Raw genomic sequence first — 20,594 nt, 5'->3', positions numbered from 1 at the left:
CATTTTTTCTTGTTTCGTTTTCTTCCTTTCTCTGTAGGCTAACAGTAGGGAGACGCTTCCTATGACGTCGCCCCCACTTTCCTGTGTATTGGAGCCTGAATGCAACTGCAATATATTTGGTTGGTGCCCCCAGTAAACAACAGGTAATAGACGGTCCTGATGTATTTAGATGATGTCATTTTGATTTTCCTGTTTTTGCAAGTGGTGTTTCTGGAAGTAGTACTTAGATGACACTAGCAGTAGCGGCAGGTAGTAATGCGGAGTTTGTTGGTCTTGAGCACATTTGTGGACAGACATATGATGGCATGGAAGACGTTTGAAATATCGGAGACTACAGGTTTATTTCATAATAATCCGAATGGAACAATAGCGGCAGACGAACCACTAACCATTCACATTAGCTTCATGAAACTTTGTGATCTATTTACAATGTCTCTACAGAATCGATGGATAAGTTTTATCTTTGACAGTCGACGACAGTTCGATAGTTGTATTTTATCTCTGTCAAGGATTATCTCTGCCGATTACATGTAAACTACTACCACACCTTCCTTCACAGTATTTATGTAGCTCTCCGACGTCAGATCAGTCAGTCGGCAAGACTCAGCGGAAACTCGAGCACCTCTGAAGATCTCCAGCACATACCTGGACGAAAAGTTAGGAACGGAAAGTTTCTCTGAACGCGACCGTACAACCTGGAATGTCTGCCAGCAGCTAAGACACCCGGTCATGAAAGCTTTCATTGTGTGACCATTTTGTCCCTGACACTTCATGATGTCTGAAGTTATAATACTACCCGAGAGTCAGTAACAGATGGATAGAAATGATATTGGTCGATATTTTTGTGGACGCTAGAGCTACCCCTCTTTGATACCGGTGTAACATTTGATTGCCGTCAATTATTGGACAAAGTTTTTTTGTTTGCGGGATTAACGGTATATTTAAATTGGTGGTTAAATCAATTTCAAATTCTGTATACAACGTAACTCTGCAGATTTGTTTTACTATGAGCGATAATTAAACCCTAGTATTCAAGCTTTGGGAAGTTGAGACCAATGCAGAAAGCCATTAATATTCTCCCACGTAACAGATGTAATACAGTTTCAGGTTAATCTTTCATTTTACAGGTACTGCTGTTTTGTTGTGAAAATTTCAACGTAAAACGTTGATGTGTTCAAATGCGAACATAAGTTTTAGGTTTGGCAGTTTGATCACGAAACTGGAAGAAGCCATCTTATTAAAAACTAAACCCTTCAGCCTACCCCCCCCCCCTCCCTCGCCTATCCGAACTCCCAAAAGAAAAACAAAAATGCAATGAGCAAGAAGCGGGGAAATGAGGTGGGGCTGAATATATGGACACTATCGATTATAAGAGGAGTGTTACATTAATCACCGTAACTGACGTCTGAGATCTTTCAGTCTCAACTGATTAAAATGTATTTGTGCTTTAGTACAAAACATGATTGCTGAGTGAATTATATTGGGATCTATGCTATCCAGATTAAAGTTGACATCTTCAAGACACTCGAGACTCCGTCTACGTAATGGGCGTTTCTAAGAAAGAATATGACTTTCTACCGCAATTTTGCATAAGGGGAAACTTCTAATTTGCAGGAAAGCGCTGAAATCCCGTGCGTCTCCCTGAGTCGCATCTGTAGGTAAAAGGAAATCGTAGAAAGTGGCACCTGAAATACAACAAACATAATTTTGGTGCGTTCCATCGTGCGCTGATAGGTTCCTCTACATTTATATTCCTTTGTCAGCATTCAGAAAGAACAATAATTTGTTGCTAACTTTATAGTATGCCATTTCACAGGCCTTAGTCGATCTGTTAACTACAAAATACCTAAAGACCGGACCTTTGTCAGCATCCTATGTCAGCCAGTACAATAAGAGTGAGCGCTCAAAATAATAATAATAATAATAATAATAATAATAACACAATTAATCGAAATATCCATACCCAATACAACAAATATACAAAAGAAAACAGGAGAAAAAATTGAAAAATACATCCAACTGGCTGAGGAAGTCAAGGACATGTGGCATCAGGATAAAGTTGACATTATACCAATTATACTATCAACTACAGGAGTCATACCACACAATATCCACCAGTACATCAATGCAATACAGCTACATTCAAATTTATATATACATTTACAGAAATCTGTAATTATTGATACATGTTCAATTACCCGAAAGTTCCTAAATGCAATATAACATATACCGTACAGTTAAAAGGAAGTGACGCTTGATCAAGGTCCGCATCACTTTCCATTTTTAACCAGACTTAACGTCTGAGAAAGTAAAGAAATAATAATAATAATAATAATAATAATAATCAATTACTGGGGTCATACCACACAATATCCACCAGTACATCATCGCAATACAGCTACATCCAAACGTATATATACAACTACAGAAATCTGTAATTATTGATACATGTTCAATTACCCGAAAGTTCCTAAATGCAATGTAACATATACCGTACAGTTAAAAGGAAGTCACGCTTGATCAAGGTCCGCGTCACTTTCCATTTTTAACCAGAAATAACGTCTGAGAAAGGAAAGAAATAATAATAACAATAATAATAATAATAATAATAATAGAAAGAGTGCCACAAGACAAATTGCCTATTGTGACAACCCATGGGAAAATCTTACAAGTACCACATTTTAAGTACCTGGGAGAAATCATCCAGCCATCAGGGATCAACCTAAAGGCCAATGAGGAAATAATAAAAAAACTACAGAAAGCATATAAACTCACGTGGAACTATTATAACAAAAAGTCCATATCCATTAACGCAAAATTGAGGCGCTACACCACTGTCGTACTTCCGGAGGCACTGTATGCATCTGAAACAACACAAACAGGTGGGAAAACTAAAATCAAAGAAATAGAGAAACAAGAAAGGAAAATTCTCAGGAAAATTTTTGGCCCGATACAAGAGCAAGGAATCTGGAAGAAGAGACCAACATCAGAATTATATAAATACACAGACAAGATTACGGATACAATAAGGTTGGTTGGTTGGTTTGGGGAAGGAGACCAGACAGCGTGGTCATCGGTCTCATCGGAATAGGGAAGGATGGAGAAGGAAGTCCGCCGTGCCCTTTCAGAGGAACCATCCCGGCATTTGCCTGGAGTGATTTAGGGAAATCACGGAAAACCTAAATCAGGATGGCCGGACGCGGGACTGAACCGTCGTCCTTCCGAATGCGAGTCCAGTGTCTAACCACTGCGCCACCTCGCTCGGTAACATACAATAAGGAAAAGAAGAATGCAGTTCTACGGACATATCCACAGGATGAATGAAAACAGAATTTCAAAGCGAATTCTTAAAGTCATCAACTCAGGCAGGGGAAAAACCAAATGGATAAAAGAAGTTGAAGAGGACCTCAGACAAGCACACATAACAGTAAACGATGCAGAAAATAGAACTGAATTCAGGAACATCATCAAAAAACATAAATTTGACACCACAACACAGAAGAGAGCAGGATGCAAATGGACAGCAAAGCGAAAGAAACAACACAGTGAACACATGAAGAAAATTTGGGCTCAGAAAAAACATAAACAATCATCATAAAGGAATTCAAGTTAAAACGCTCTCTTAAATGGGAATAATCGAAAATAATAATAATAATAATAATAATAATAATAATGATACTACTGTGATATGGCTTGGCTGTCTTTCTCTATCAAACGGCGGAATGATATGACGCGTTGTTTATGGGGACACCAACGGATGTCAGTTAGGTCAAAATTTTGCGATATCCAATTCTTAGATTAATAAATCTAGTTTCGTACTCTCTTTAATACTACAAAGTAGAGCTGATTCCTAAGTTACCGTATATCTTCTGCTTTACCTATTGGTCCATCATGTGGCACAACGTGATCATTTAGAGACATGGAAGTTTATTGCCTTTCAAGGAGCCATCTGTTGGTGTTATGTTTTAAGTAATGTTGCAAAATTTTCGAAGCTAGCCTTTCAGTTACCCTATACACATTTTTCTGTGTCCACAAAATAATTTTATATGAAATGAATGAAGGTTCTCACACGACATTAAAAAAAAAAAAAAAAAAAAAAAAAAAAAATGTCACCATGTGCCATAACGTATGACAATCGGATTTTATTAGCCTGAACACAGCAACATAAGTGAACGAAATGTTATATATGTGCTTCAACCATGTTAGAAACTAAAAATCAGCAATTTCATTCCTTCAGTTCGTAGACAATAATTTCTTGGAATTCCATCAAGGTAGTTATTTTTCACACTTATTTACCATTTTTGGTAATAAACGAAAATTAGTCTACTGGCTTTTGATGCATGTATCTCTATCAACTCTTAACTGTGACCTTACGCCGTGGCACTTTTAATGAAAATCGATCAACTTCATAGTAATGAACGAGTAATTTACCACATTTGTTTTGTTGTGCATCGCTGGAGAATAAACACGGTAGAGCCCCTGCCCAACCTCACAAAAGACGACGGGTAGAAGTATTTTGACCAGCGGGATAGACGAATGCAGTCATATGTGAACTCATACTACTTTGCGCTCACCATTAACTGCAAATATTTGCTCTCTTCAATAAAAGCTCATCCAGTACCAATGGAACGATCGATTTTGATGAATCTAGCAGCAGCGTAAAGAATCAGCTCATGGCGTAATATTTGTATGAGCTGCGCAGTAATACGCCACAACAGATAGTTAGTTACGTATTTACGCGAATAGGCCTAGGTCTTTTATGTCAGTGTAGTATGATACCATATACAACTCATCTTGTTGTACTATTAGCGAAATACTTCTGGTTTTGGGTTAACATCCGTTTGTACTTCAATTGCACGGCCTTCGTAATTACCTTCCCTCATTTCACATTGTGTGTTGCAACTCTCTTCGTCAACTGAAGACAAATGTAAAATATTTTATACATGCAAGAATGTTGCTTATTTCGTTTTCCCATCAAATTTTACTGGAACTTAAAGTTGCAATCAAAGCGTTTTCCAGTTGTTTTTGAGTTATGAAAACTCTGAATTTTAAATCTAAGCTCCTATGTCCACTGACCTAGTGCCGGTCCAAAAATCTTGCCATTAATTACGCTAGAATCGGACAAATGAGCATTTCTTATTTTGTAGGCATTCCGTGTGACAATAATGATAGATGTTTACTAAATATACATTTTACTCAGATTTTGGCCGAGTACAGACTGGTGATACAAGTCTTTATTTATTTGCCATCATCTGTTGGGAAGCTAAAAATCTTTACTCTGTTCGAAATAAATACACTTTTGAGTCAGAGAGGAAGCAATGTGTGATCTACGTACGCGAGGATCGTTGTTGAAAGACTCAATATTTCCGAACTTGCTGATACTTATAAAAACGGTGGTCGATAAATATAACTGAAATTCAGCTTGGAGCTGAATTTCAGTTACATTTATCGATATCGATAAATGGATAGGACGCATTAAATAATGAGCTAATCCGGAAATAGGAATTTCCAATGTCACGAAGAATTTCAGTTAGGTGACGGCTTCAGAAGAGCCGTTAGAAGGTTTTTGCGGATACCTCTTCATTTCGCACCTGTGGATCTTCGTGTATGGCAGGAGTCCAAGACGCTTGTCTTTCTCCAACCATAAAAATTCAGTGTTGTAATAAACAAGCAGCAATCGTTTTGGCAAGACGGCGTAAGCATTACTTTGGTCCCGCAGAACCTGCGAGTTCCAAACATCTGTAAACGGAAATGCTGAAATACAATATACCTGCCGAGAAGTATATTTTATAAAACAGCGCAATTTCAAGATAAGTTTCCACGCTAGCTGAAAACTACAGTTTACATTTTACACTACATTCCTGAATATCTACGTAAAACTGTGTAACCGAGTTTTCGTACCGTCTCTTTATGTTCCATTGTGAAAGGTGAAAATTTTTTCTGTACAATTTGTTCACAGTTATATGTTCTAAATTTTTTACAAATGTAGCTAATATGTTCAGCACTTTTTAATCACTATTATCAGAATAGACTACCGTTTAACGAATCAGAGTTACGTGAGTTTGAAAGGTTGATCGAACAATCTTCGTATTGTTTGGTATCTGGATCCCTTGACTCAGTCTAATATTTCTGTTTCAGAATTTGTTCTTCTTTACAGTTCAGCAGTAGCACGATGATCGTTCGAAGAGCATCTTTAAGGACATTTAGAGCAGCAACATTAGTTTCTTAGTTTGAACTGTACAGAACTAAAAGGAAATAAATTTAACAAGTTCGTTAGTGTGATCAGTTGCTGAAGCAAGTACAAACTATACGTTTACATCGCAGTTGAATTTATAAACGGATATTCCGTTACATTTGTTAACCAAGATCAAGGATTTGCTCATTGTTCTTGAGTGACAAACACCTCGCGCACATTAAATTTCAGAGCTATAAACAGCTGAGTTGCTTTCACAAATGGCTTTCAAACTTCATAGTGGTGTATTTATGATGCTTAGAAATCCTCCGAAATGACGTTTGACACTGACAAGTGCACACATGGTGTTTACGTAATAATAATTATGTCACGGAATAAAACTGACGAGAAGTTTTTCGGATAAGTGCTGCAGCTATCCCAAAGTAAGCCGCAGAAATCGATCTCAAAGAATAGTTTGTAACGATTTTTCAACAGGGAGGAGAGTGAAAAATATACGAGACAAACGTGAAAATCAGTCTATAGTGTAGAAGGCTATGCACGTGTCTGAGAGTAATTCTAACGAGGTAAACGCGCACCTTTCAAATTTTAGTCATATATGGAAAGTGTGTGTTGATGTATCTTTCCTCCACTTTATTTCGTCTTCATCTTGTATTATGATACCAGAAGTTCTCCACGCTCATTGCAGGGCAATATCTTTTGAACCGTTATTCCAGAACGCTCAGTCCCAGTTATTTTAATATTTCCTGTGTTATCTCATTGGCAAAATTGCAAAAAAAAAAAAAAAATGGTTCAAATGGCTCTGAGCACTATGGGACTTAACATCTATGGTCATCAGTCCCCTAGAACTTAGAACTACCTAAACCTAACTAACCTAAGGACATCACACAACACCCAGTCATCACGAGGCAGAGAAAATCCCTGACCCCGCCGGGAATCGAACCCGGGAACCCGGGCGCGGGAAGCGAAAACGCTACCGCACGACCACGAGCTGCGGGCGGCAAAATTGCAGACACACGGACAGTAACGATAGTAAAATGTGTTATTGATCATTTCTTTCCAGTTCTTGAGTCACACGATTTACAAGAGGTTCAAATACAAAATTTTTTACGCTATTAACAAGCCCTTATAGATGACTCCTTTGCTAAAACCTAATAACATGACCCACTGTTAACGATTATTCATGTACATGGCTACCAAAGTCTATAAGAGAATAAAAGTTTAATGTACGTATTTTCAACATAACACAGTATTTGCGTTCTACTAAAGTGTGTGTTTCTGCTGGTGTACTTAATGAAGGAACGCTTTCATGTCAGCCGGCCGGAGTGACCGAGCGATTCAAGGCGCTACGGTCTGGAACTACGGTCGTAGGTTCGAATCCTGCCTCGGGCATGGATTTGTGTGATGTCCTTAGGTTAGTTAGGTTTAATTAGTTCTACGTTCAAGGGCACTGAAGACCTCAGAAGTTAAGTCCCATAGTGCTCAGAGCCATTTGAACCATTTTTTCACGTCAGTGCTTCAAAGACCTACTCAGTGATGGCAATATATTTATTTCAGAAATTGTGACTACTTTGTCTGGACGAAACATACGAAACAATTTTTCAAATACGTAATGGTTTAAAAATTGTTATGAATATATTTCGAAGTGTCGATGATTTACAGCTTGTAAAAAACATGGGTACACACACCTACATTAATCAGTTTATTACACAACCAGTTTGTCGTAAACAGACCATCTTCAGGTGTATGATGACATCGCAGTCAGATGTGTGACAACCCATAATCACCAGCAAGCATGATCTTACAAAGCGACATCTCCATTCAACTATAAATCGGTAAAACACACACACACACACACACACACACACACACACACACACACACACACACACAGTACAGTATAAATTTAGCGAAGCACAGGAAGCTGCATCATGTAGCATGGGAACTACAGTTGTCGTTCATGACTGAAGGTCACATGTTACATCAGTACTGTAGTAGGGGGGCCAAGAAAAAACGAGAACAAATTGTTAGTACAGGGTTGAATACATTCAGGGAGAATTTGGTTGGTTCGTGAACCCTCCCCCTCCCCTTAATCCTGTTGTTCTCTTGACTGATTTATGACCCCCTGTGGATAATTCACCCTTCTGAGAAACCCACTCATCCCTCCCCCCTCAACCTCCTCCTCCCCAACCCCTCTCCCCTCCAACTACCCCTCTCTCCTACCCACCCCTCTCCCCTCCAACTCCCCCTCCTCCTCCCCAACCCCTCTCCCCTCCCCATCGCGGATACAAACACACTTTTGATAGCAAATTAATTGAATAATTAATTATGCTGATCAATTAATTAACTCCTCCCCCTCTGGGAAATGCCCCAGCCCTCCCCTTCCCCTCCCCCACGTATAAATTTTCTGGAAAAAGACTTAATCTGTTCTGGAATGGAAGGGTTGCACGATAGGAAATTCAAATCAATGTCATTTGCAAAGGACATACTGTTTATTTACATAATTCAATTCGCAAGGTTTCGATCTCTCTTTTATGTGGTGGGAAAAGCTGATAATTCTCTGCTGTCTGGGAAGATGCAGGTCTTGTAAAATACATAGAAAAGAAGTAGTTAAATAGATCCTCTTTGTCCACTAGCACTAGAAATACCACACAAAATCGACATCAAAATAAATAAATCACCGGCCGTAACTCTACCGTTGAAAATCTCTCGATTCCGTCTTCGCACCGACCAATCACTAAAAAATCTACGGATACCATTCACTGATTGCAGGCAACTTTTTTGAGTGGATAAGAGATGGGAATCTTGCTACGCAGCCGTCAAGGGGCATGAAGATTGCGTAATGTATCACCACAACTGGTAGCCCAGTATAACAACAATTTGGAAATTTACACAGCTGAACATGGAAAGAAAGTGAGTGAGTTCAGGAAAAATAGGAAACAACCTGATATATTGATTCCAATAAACGTAATTGTATGCTATTTTATGAGAGTTGACGAGTGGTCTACGACAGTTAGGTATATCCCATACCGTTACAGAAAGTGTCATTTGAGTTTTATCCATAAAACGTAAGATTTTCTCGTTTGGTGTAGAGACTTTCGTTTCTCAAGATGATTTCAGTCCATTTTCCGTCAGTTGCCACACAGATCCCTTCCTAGTTCATGATGTCTTTACTGAATGGTTAAAACCAGATCATTCTAGAGATCTGAATGTAGCTTAAACATCGTCTCATTTTGTTTACGTGAAATGATCATCGTTCAGTACAATGAAGCCTTTGTTTTACGTGGGCCCTGGCGAGCTCATTACGCTGGTGTAGTGTGTCGTTGTTTACCCTGCGAACTGGAGACGAGGATGGTGGTTCCCTTTAATGAGTGCGACAGCGACACTGCCCGACGTTACCAAAGGAAACAACGTAACCTCTGGGTATACGTGTGTCGCAGGAGATTCGAAGTTTATGCTTGCTTCTTCTTCAGTACTTCTCATTTCTGTCACGTGAGGCCTTAAAAGAAAATTGACTAAAGTGCATTTTCGTAATGGTTTCTTACATGAATCTGCTATTGTGGAGTAAATTTCACTTATATTACTTATTTAACAAAAGCGTTCGGTGAATACGTGGAGACCAGCTATTTATTACACGTGTACATGAGTTAGTGTTTCCAACAAGATCATTAAGAAGAAATGGCGATAAAACGGAGCGACTGCGTAGCTTTGTTGTTCTGAGTCTTGATACATTTTCCTATACGAAAATGTATTCGTTATCTTTAGGTCAACAATGCTTAGCAGCCGGCCGAAGTGGCCGTGCGGTTAAAGGCGCTGAAGTCTGGAACCGCAAGACCGCTACGGTCGCAGGTTCGAATCCTGCCTCGGGCATGGATGTTTGTGATGTCCTTAGGTTAGTTAGGTTTAACTGGTTCTAGGGGACTAATGACCTCAGCAGTTGAGTCCCATAGTGCTCAGAGCCATTTGAACCATTTTGAATGCTTAGCATCGTGGAACTGCAGCATCAAATGAAGCTTGCACTAGAGCAGTACATCCATTAGTTCATTTATCACCGGCCCCAGAAGTGAAATACGAATCAAATGCTTCTTACCTTTATAAAGAAGTTACCGGTACGCAGAGCGCACCTCCAGTTTCTCGTTAAAGATAAGAAATACACTAATGAATCTTTTAGGCTTTCGAAGAAATTTCTTGGCTTTCGCTTCGTCTTCTGCTTTTACTTTTGAAGCTTGTTGGTTCCTTGTAGCGTCACGTCATTACGCGCGGAGTACTATTACGGAGATTTTGCGCGGCTTTGTCTCCCATCAACAGCAGGGTCATTAAGACACAAAGAGAACTGAAGAACTGTGCGGCCGTGGTCGCAATTAGCAAACCGCCGTAACACCGACAGTCCTACAAAAAAATTGGAAATCTAAATAAAGGTGATTATTCTCGACAGCTGACGCAACTGTTCCCTAATATGAGTCTTTAGACTGGCAGCTACGCTGCTCCGCAGAAGTCGACGCAGATGTGGGGATAAGTGTGCCGGTCACGTTTCCCAGTTATTACACCGGAGAACATGGTTTATTGCAAAAAATCTGTAGAGGCATATGGCTGGGTTAATGGGATTCTTACGAATGCTGTTCCGTGCCTTACGCTAAACCAACTTTCTTAAGCCGAGATGCCATTAAAGTGACGACACCATCATTGTAAGTATTTTTCTGTTTGGCACACTGTTTGGAATCCAATATAAAACAATAGATTAGTTTCTGATAATTAAGGAGTTAGTATCTAGTATAGTACCTAAACCGGGCGCTCCGTGGTTTGAAAGAGAAGTCTCCCTGCTGTTACGTCTTCGTTCCGGGATCATTATGACAATGATGGTGAAGCTGATGATGGTAATGTACGAATCTCTTTTACAGAGGATCTTAGGGATGGGTATTTAATGGACTTTTATTGTTATTGACAGACGTTCCTATCAATGATAATACACTCCTGGAAATTGAAATAAGAACACCGTGAATTCATTGTCCCAGGAAGGGGAAACTTTATTGACACATTCCTGGGGTCAGATACATCACATGATCACACTGACAGAACCACAGGCACATAGACACAGGCAACAGAGCATGCACAATGTCGGCACTAGTACAGTGTATATCCACCTTTCGCAGCAATGCAGGCTGCTATTCTCCCATGGAGACGATCGTAGAGATGCTGGATGTAGTCCTGTGGAACAGCTTGCCATGCCATTTCCACCTGGCGCCTCACTTGGACCAGCGTTCGTGCTGGACGTGCAGACCGCGTGAGACGACGCTTCATCCAGTCCCAAACATGCTCAATGGGGGACAGATCCGGAGATCTTGCTGGCCAGGGTAGTTGCCTTACACCTTCTAGAGCACGTTGGGTGGCACGGGATACATGCGGACGTGCATTGTCCTGTTGGAACAGCACGTTCCCTTGCCGGTCTAGGAATGGTAGAACGATGGGTCGATGACGGTTTGGATGTACCGTGCACTATTCAGTGTCCCCTCGACGATCACCAGTGGTGTACGGCCAGTGTAGGAGATCGCTCCCCACACCATGATGCCGGGTGTTGGCCCTGTGTGCCTCGGTCGTATGCAGTCCTGATTGTGGCGCTCACCTGCACGGCGCCAAACACGCATACGACCATCATTGGCACCAAGGCAGAAGCGACTCTCATCGCTGAAGACGACACGTCTCCATTCGTCCCTCCATTCACGCCTGTCGCGACACCACTGGAGGCGGGCTGCACGATGTTGGGGCGTGAGCGGAAGACGGCCTAACGGTGTGCGGGACCGTAGCCCAGCTTCATGGAGACGGTTGCGAATGGTCCTCGCCGATACCCCAGGAGCAACAGTGTCCCTAATTTGCTGGGAAGTGGCGGTGCGGTCCCCTACGGCACTGCGTAGGATCCTACGGTCTCGGCGTGCATCCGTGCGTCGCTGCGGTCCGGTCCCAGGTCGACGGGCACGTGCACCTTCCGCCGACCACTGGCGACAACATCGATGTACTGTGGAGACCTCACGCCCCACGTGTTGAGCAATTCGGCGGTACGTCCACCCGGCCTCCCGCATGCCCACTATACGCCCTCGCTCAAAGTCCGTCAACTGCACATACGGTTCACGTCCACGCTGTCGCGGCATGCTACCAGTGTTAAAGACTGCGATGGAGCTCCGTATGCCACGGCAAACTGGCTGACACTGACGGCGGCGGTGCACAAATGCTTCGCAGCTAGCGCCATTCGACGGCCAACACCGCGGTTCCTGGTGTGTCCGCTGTGCCGTGCGTGTGATCATTGCTTGTACAGCCCTCTCGCAGTGTCCGGAGCAAGTATGGTGGGTCTGACACACCGGTGTCAATGTGTTCTTTTTTCCATTTCCAGGAGTGTATTAAAAAAAAGCACTCCGTCTTCAGGCCACGAGTGGCCTACCGGGACCATCCGACCGCCGTGTCATCCTCGTTGGAGGATACGAATAGGAGGCGCGTGGGGTCAGCACACCGCTCTCCCGGTCGTAAGATGGTATTCTTGGCCGAAGCCACTACTGTTCGGTCGAGTAGCTCCTCAATAGGCATCACGAGGCTGAGTGCTCCCAGAATAATGGCAACAGTGCACGGCGGCCTGGATGGTCACCCATCCAAGTGCCGACAACGCCCAACAGCGCTTAACTTCGGTGATCTCACGGGAACCGGTGTTACCACTGCGGCAAGGCCGTTGCCACCAATGATAATATGATACTCTTTATAATGCGACAGGCGGGTTTATCCCTGCACAGAAGTTACACGAAACACAACGTGTCGGAAAAACTCGAAAGCTTCATACAACAGTACAACTCACGGGTAGGTTAGCCTTTTAGATACCTAAGTAACTCTTCCAGTTCCAAGAAAACGAATGAAATTGAAAGCACGAAAAGACAAAAGCGCTAATAAATCCCGAACTTCCTTTCATATTCCGTCGGTGTTACTCAGACAATAATTCATATCTCTAAAATAATTTTAGTGGATAAGAGAGCATAAAAATGTGAATAATGTATCTCACGAGCACAAAAAGGAAACTTGAACTAAGTATTTGCACAAAATAACGTATTATTTGTCATGACAGCAAAGTAATAGCCCTCAGAGATCGTAGATGGCTTAATTACTTATATCATAATTCTTAAGAGACTCGAGGCGTTAGCTCTTTTCGTTTTCCAGCAAGTTTCATTTAAATCATCAGTCCTTGGACTGGACTGAGTTTATTGTTCACCTTTTCTTCTTTTGTGCAAATTTTTATTTCACTGTGTAACAATAAAAGATGACTCTTCTTAACGTTTAAAAAACCCTGAAGCGACGCAGATGAGCCGAGACAAGTGATTTAATATAAGAAAAATTGGGTCGCAAATCTCGGGAAATACTCAACAAGTGGGTCACAAGGGTTTAACGTGGCCAACGAGACATACGGGCCCTGAAACGAACTTGTGACGTCAAGCTAGTCGGGTTGTCCGCTACACCTCGCCAACGCTCGGTTCTGTGAAGGACCCACGGGAAATCAATATTTAATTGAAAATGTAGCCTCTAAGCGTCTTAATTTTGTCCTGCGCTATCCAGAACTTGCGTCCATTAAAACACGTGGTCAAGAAGTATTAAATCCTTCTGAAATAGTTACACACTCCCATCTGGAGACTGCTGCTAGCACTCGTAAGACCTGCAGTGTCACGTGCTGTGACGTATTCACTACAGCCTGTTTTTCTCGTGGGCGTCGGTGTTGGACATTTGACGTCACCAGATGAAGTACCTCACCGTACGTGCAGCAGTTACGCTTGTTGATCCTACTCTCGCTGGTAGCGGACAGTGCTACAGTTCGCTCTGCTAGGCTGCTCTGTTTTCGTAAATGTAAACCGATTCTTCATAGTGTTGTATCACCACTGCTGCGAACACTACCACATCATATCGCATAACTCAAGTACGAAACAGGGTAATCATCCAGCTTTCCCGCTGTGGGCAGGTGCGTTGGCGTTGTCCTGATGAAAATTTATGTCTTTATTTTTCCATCTCTTTCAAAATAGCTTTTTTAGAAACCTGCTCCAGAAAACTTGTGTAGTGTTCACCAGTTACAGATTTGGCCTTTACGTGGTACTCAATAAGAGTATTTCCTTTTGCTTCTCAGAAAACACTTCCTGTAACCTGCTCGACAAGTGAAACCGGTAGCTATTTTTTGCGCTGGGCCACTGACTTCCACCCGTACCTTTGACATTTCGTTTCCCAAACGTTTTAGAATGGCATTGTTCACTTTATCTACATTTAAACTGCGATGAAATGAATCTACAGCACTCTGTCGTCCATTTCTTAAGGGCTGTAATGAAAGAGCAGACTGATTATAACCCTTCAAAAACTTTCGAACAATTTCCGTTATAGGTAAATATTGACCAACAAATAAATTTAGAACAGCGTTCTGTGGCCGAGCGGTTCTAGGCTCTTCAGTCCGGAACCGTGCTGCTGCTACGGTCGCAGGTTCGAATCCTGCCTCGGGCATGGATGTGTGTGATGTCCTTAGGTTAGTTAGGTTTAAGTAGTTCTAAGTCTAGGGGACTGATGACCTCAGATGTTATGTCCCAAAGTGCTTAAAGCCATTTGAAGCATTTTTTGAACAGCATTGTATTCCATTATATGGATTTGAACGAAATGCATGGATATATTTTATGAAACCGGAAGAGAAGTTGAAAGTTGACGTTACTGCACAACAAATTTATACTCACATTAGTAGCATATGTGTGGTCGAACATTAAATTTTCAGATTGCCCTCGTAAAGGACGAATGGGTTACGGTGTAGTCGATGACGAGAACATTATAACCGAAACACAAGCTCGGGTTAGGGAAGGAAAAGGGAAGGAATTCGGTCGTGTTCTTTTAAAGAAGTACCCAGGACTTTGGCTTAAGCGATTAGGAAAACAAGGGAAGTCACGGCTTTGGCTTAAGCGATTAGGAAAACCAGGGAAGCATAAATGAAGACGGCTGACCGGATATTTGAACCACATGCCAGTATGTTAATTACTTCCTATCTTAGTTGGGTTTGCTGTCGTAAAAGAGTTTCACTTTACCATCTGGAAACTTTTCACATGTCGTGACCTCGCGACATCTGGTTGCCATTGTAATTCATATAATCGCGTGATCTCGAAGTGGAAGGCTACAATATGGACTTTTATAAAACGGAATTCGTTATGGAGTTTGGATGAAAAATTCAGTAGCCGTGAGGCAAGCAACGTAATTTCGTAGTGCTCTATGAATGAATCACGTTGATTGGTTAATGCCATCACCCCAAAACTTCCATTCCGTGGATGGGATACAGACTTCAGAGCTGGATTTTCAAGTAATGTACAGTGCACTAAGTGTCAGGTCCATAAGGAAGAGTAGAAATCATGTACTAGAATCATAGTTTTATTAAAATAAAATAAAAGCTTATATTACTCTTAAGCATCTCGAAAGTGCAGATTCGTCTTCAGTGAAACTGACCTCTGAAGAAATGGCACCATTAAAATGGAAATGTTATATCCTCAAACCCATTTTCGTCTAGTGTTATTTCTTAAAACCTATGCGGAACTCCACGTGCGTCTATAACAATGCAAGATCATTTTCCGATAAACATCTGTCGGTAAATGCTGCGTGTCCAACTAGAGTGAAACTTATTCGATGATGTTCACTTACCTTTGAACCTTATTTTGAAATTAAAAGAGCTTGTAAGAGCTTATCATGCATAGACTGTCAACTAAAGACATGAAAAGTAAACCAACACACTTACTGAGCATCATGTTTTGTACTTGCACTTCTTCACTACTATTTAAGTTACAACTGAAACTGTCTGCATACGCAAGTGGACTTATTTGCTGAGGTGAGATCATACCCGGTATATAGACAGTGCAAAGCTGGCTTGGTTCGAAAGGACTGTAACTTATTTATGTAATAGCCTGCTGATAAGGTTGTGGTCTAGATGGCTGAGCGCTAGACTCACCGCCCACCCCTTACTAGTGCCGCGTCTTAAGAAAGGATGCACTCTACGTGCAGTCAGCCACAAGACCGTTCACGGACTGAGCATCACAGACTTTACTTATATGCTGCTATGAGTATCTGTTTCCTCACTACTGCTTGACGATGTACGCCGTTAAAACTATAATTTAGAAAACGGATTTGAAGAGAACACACTACATCAGAAATGATCCTATAGTTGTTACGGAAGTATTTTGGTCTTCAGTAACAAATCACTGAAACAAATATTTCAGGAAACGGAGAGACTACACCAATATCTTCATATTCCCTTTAGATTTATAATCTACACGTAACGTGACATATGGCACTTACCGAAGTAGCGAAAGAAAATTTCTAACGATCCTTGTGACCTAACGAGACGTGGTCCCATTTGCTAAACAGTGTGGACTAGATGACAGTTCAGTATTGAGTACTGCAGAGTACACAGTATTTGTTGTTATTTCCTACTGTCAATTTTGAAATCTTGTAGGCCAAGTGTGTACAGAAGTCTGTTGTGAACTGGTCAGAAGTCATCTCCTCTTGAATCTTTACGAATAACGTTTTTCTTACAAATAAAATATCATATGTGCTTTAAAGTCACATATTTCGCAGGAAGCCTTCTTAATTCAACATCGCCACTCGCCATATCAATGCGTACCACATTGACAACTTTTCAGGGACAGTGCTTCAAGAAAATAAAAATAAGAAAAATAAAAAGTCCCACATTAGTTACAAGTTCCTCTATAAGAACCAGCTCACAGCAGCAAAATTTTGATAGTTTCGTCATAGTAACAGCAGCCACACGTTTTGTTTAACGTAACTACTACTGAATTTATCTGGGTTAATATTCAACTCTTAAGATATACTGTCAGTCATTTAGCGAGTCGAAGTGGGCTCTGTGACAGTGAGAACGTTAAAGCGCTTCAAATGTTCAAGTGTGTTGAATTCCTAAGGATCAAACTGCTGTCATCGGCCCCTAGACTTACACACCACTTAAACTAACTTGTGCTAAGAACAACACACACACCCATGCACAAGGGAGGACTCAAACCTCCGGCGGGAGGGCCGCGCAATCCGTGACAGGGCGCCTCTAACCGCGCGGCCACTCCGTGAAAGCGCTTCACATGACGACATTAATTTCACGGAAGAGCAGGTATTACAGCTAGTGGACACGTGAGCGATTTTGATGCAGTTACCAAACGATAGTAGTTTCTTTGCAGAGGCACAAAGGCGACCGTTGCTTGCAGATTAAACGTGCGCGCCTGATAGGGAACCAAACCTGGCCCTCTGGCTTTGGACGCCAGCGGCCTGCTTAATGAGATCGCGATGCGTGCCCCGCGGCCTGAAGCACGGTTTCAATCTGCCGCATGTTTTCCCCATCACTTCCCCGAAAGGCGCAGTTGGAGCCTGTCCACAATCGGGAGGCAGTTATTTCGTTTCATTTACGTTGTAATTATTTCGGTAATAACCTCGAAACAAAAATGCGAAAACCATGCTCAGCCACTATGCTGCTCGCTCATTTTATTTCATATCGATTTCTTCTACTCTGCGCAGCCGTATAAATATATCCCAGACTACGCTGATAGGAATGCAGTATCAGATAATATCCGAATGGGAGAGTATTTCTTCACCAGTACTTTTAGTACCCCTCCTCTCAAAGACAGCCAATTTTATCTAAATTTCAACCGTTCAAAGAAAATGATTATGACAGGAGAGTGTAGTGTTCTGCCTGTATTGCTGTTGATGGTTGAAGGATAGAATGAGAGCTATCACTTAGACTAGGTTCCACGATAAACTATATGTTACGCAACTTATACCGAGACTTATCGATATCAACTGACACAAGTTTACGGTGGCAGCTTAAACGTTTCGTCCCCATCTGCGGAGGATGTCATGAGGGGGATTTCAGATTAAATTAATGTCCGTTTTGCACCCTTGCTCACTACTGAAGTTTTGGTAGCAATCCAAGGTGTGAAATGGGCACTCATAGGAACTACTAGCTTCTTATTGAGGCTCTCCGCAGACGGAGACGAAACGTTGGGCTTTCTCAAAAAAATTCCCTCGGCACACAACATAATTGAACTTAGTCTTTAGGTAACTGAGGCATTTTCGGCCGTGAAAGTTTGCATTTTACAATCTTGTTTACATCAAATGCACCATTATATACATCTTGCATATACCGGGTATGCAAATCGTATGTGATGTAGGATGTACTGTAAATAAGGAGCCTGCGAGCATTGAAATCGTATACACAACACATACATGTCCTATCAGTTCACATAAATCCACCTGATGATGGACGCTTAAACCTCTGATACGCGTAGTGGAAATAAAATAAAGAGTTACTAGTAACATTAAACTTGTTTCAGTTCTGTACCTCCTGTAACCTATTTGAGATACCCTACAAAACTGTCACAGATTTTATCCAGTCGACACAAACGTAACTGAATAATTAACTGAAGAACATAAAGTAAGTTGCTCTTACTCCATGCGACACTGCACAAGTAATGTGTAGCCAAGACAGTATGGTGACCTACACAACTCCAAATTCCCTTCCCTTAGCAGGTGAAAGTCCGATGAGGAGTTCTACATCTTGATCAAATACCAGTGCAATGCCCAGCATTATAGTACCTGGATATGGAAGTATGGTACAAATCAGAGTGCTATCTTTGACGGGCTACGGCTCTGCTGCTACACAGGTTACGAGCCGCCTGTGTCTGGCCCAGCATGACTCTACTTCGACAAGTACTCGCTCCCTGTCTGATGTCCGGACTACGGACTCGCGAATAACCGATCACGAACATCGCCGGTCTTGGCTGACGTCTCGCACCGCCTCGCCTCGCCGCATTGCACAAATTAAACGCCATTATCACGCTTACTTTTTTCTTTATTTTTTAGTCTCTCTCTCTCTCTCTCTCTCTCTCTCTCTCTCTTTCTATTTACAACACAAAATAAACGTTTCAAGAACGCTTATGTGTCACCATGCCACAGTTAATTGATGCAGTATGCGGAAAGTAATTTGATATTTCAGTACAATCACAGGAAAAGATAAGTCTCATTTCCAAACACAAGACTTATTCTGCCTGTGATTAATAGGAAACTACGTACATATTAAATAAATATTATCTCTGATATATAGGAGACGACTGTTTTCCTAAAGGAAACATACGACGAACATTATCATTTACAGCTGTATCTTTATACACATTTCACTTGTTTGCAAGAGAGGAAAATTTATACTTACTGTTGATAAGCAGCGGATCACTAACGCGTTCTGGATTTGACTGACTGCGGCGATTTTACAATAGCAAGCCAGCTTTACTAAAGTACCGTTCGCAACGTGCGATTGTTACTGGATCAAATGGCTGTAAGCACTATGGGACTTAACATCTGAGGTCATCAGTCCCCTAGACTTAGAACTATTCAAACCTAACTAACCTAAGGACATCACACACATCCATGCTGGAGGCAGGATTCGAACCTGAGACCGTAGCAGCAGTGCGGTTCCGGACTGAAGCGCCTAGAACCGCTCAGCCACAACGGCCGACCGATTGTTACTGGGATACATATAATATGTCTTGCGACAGCAGCCAGGCCTGGTAAATTCTTTTCATGTCTTCTCCACCGTTTTTAAGATGCCATCTCTGTCGGGGCAAATTAACATACGGACATCTACTTCATCTGCTGGCAAGGATTTGTTAGTCTTCCAGTTATTTTATCTCTCCTTCTGGCTGGAAGAGAGAGAGAGAGAGAGAGAAGTAATACGGGACCGATGTGTATATCATGAATGCGTGCTACGAAAAAAATATGTTTTACGTTGATGAAATATTATGCGAATTATATTACTTCCGTTTCTCTGTAAGACACTATGCACTGACTGTACAAAAGCGATCACGTTAGTGGTTGCGTGCTGTACCTGAATAGCTTGCACACATTTATCGAACACTACTAGGGAGCCCGCATCTCGTGGTCGTGCGGTAGCGTTCTCGCTTCCCACGCCCGGGTTCCCGGGTTCGATTCCCGGCGGGGTCAGGGATTTTCTCTGCCTCGTGATGGCTGGGTGTTGTGTGCTGTCCTTAGGTTAGTTAGGTTTAAGTAGTTCTAAGTTCTAGGGGACTTGTGACCACAGCAGTTGAGTCCCATAGTGCTCAGAGCCATTTGAACCATTTTGAACACTACTAGGGAATTCTTGTTTATCGTTTATGTCAAACATATATCGGAAAGTCGGGCAAATAAACGTAACAGTTTTATGGTTGGCTGTTTGGTGAATTTGGGGGAGAGGACCAGACAGCGAGGTCATCGGTCCCAGCGGATAATGGAAGGATGAGGAAGGTAGTCGACTATGCTCTTTCACAGGAACCATCCCGGCATTTGCCTGAAGCGATTTAGGGAAATCACGGAAAATCTA

Source organism: Schistocerca nitens, chromosome 3 (genome assembly GCF_023898315.1).
Source record: "Schistocerca nitens isolate TAMUIC-IGC-003100 chromosome 3, iqSchNite1.1, whole genome shotgun sequence".
Lineage (NCBI taxonomy): Eukaryota > Metazoa > Arthropoda > Insecta > Orthoptera > Acrididae > Schistocerca > Schistocerca nitens.
Note: the sequence above shows the minus strand (reverse complement) of the source record.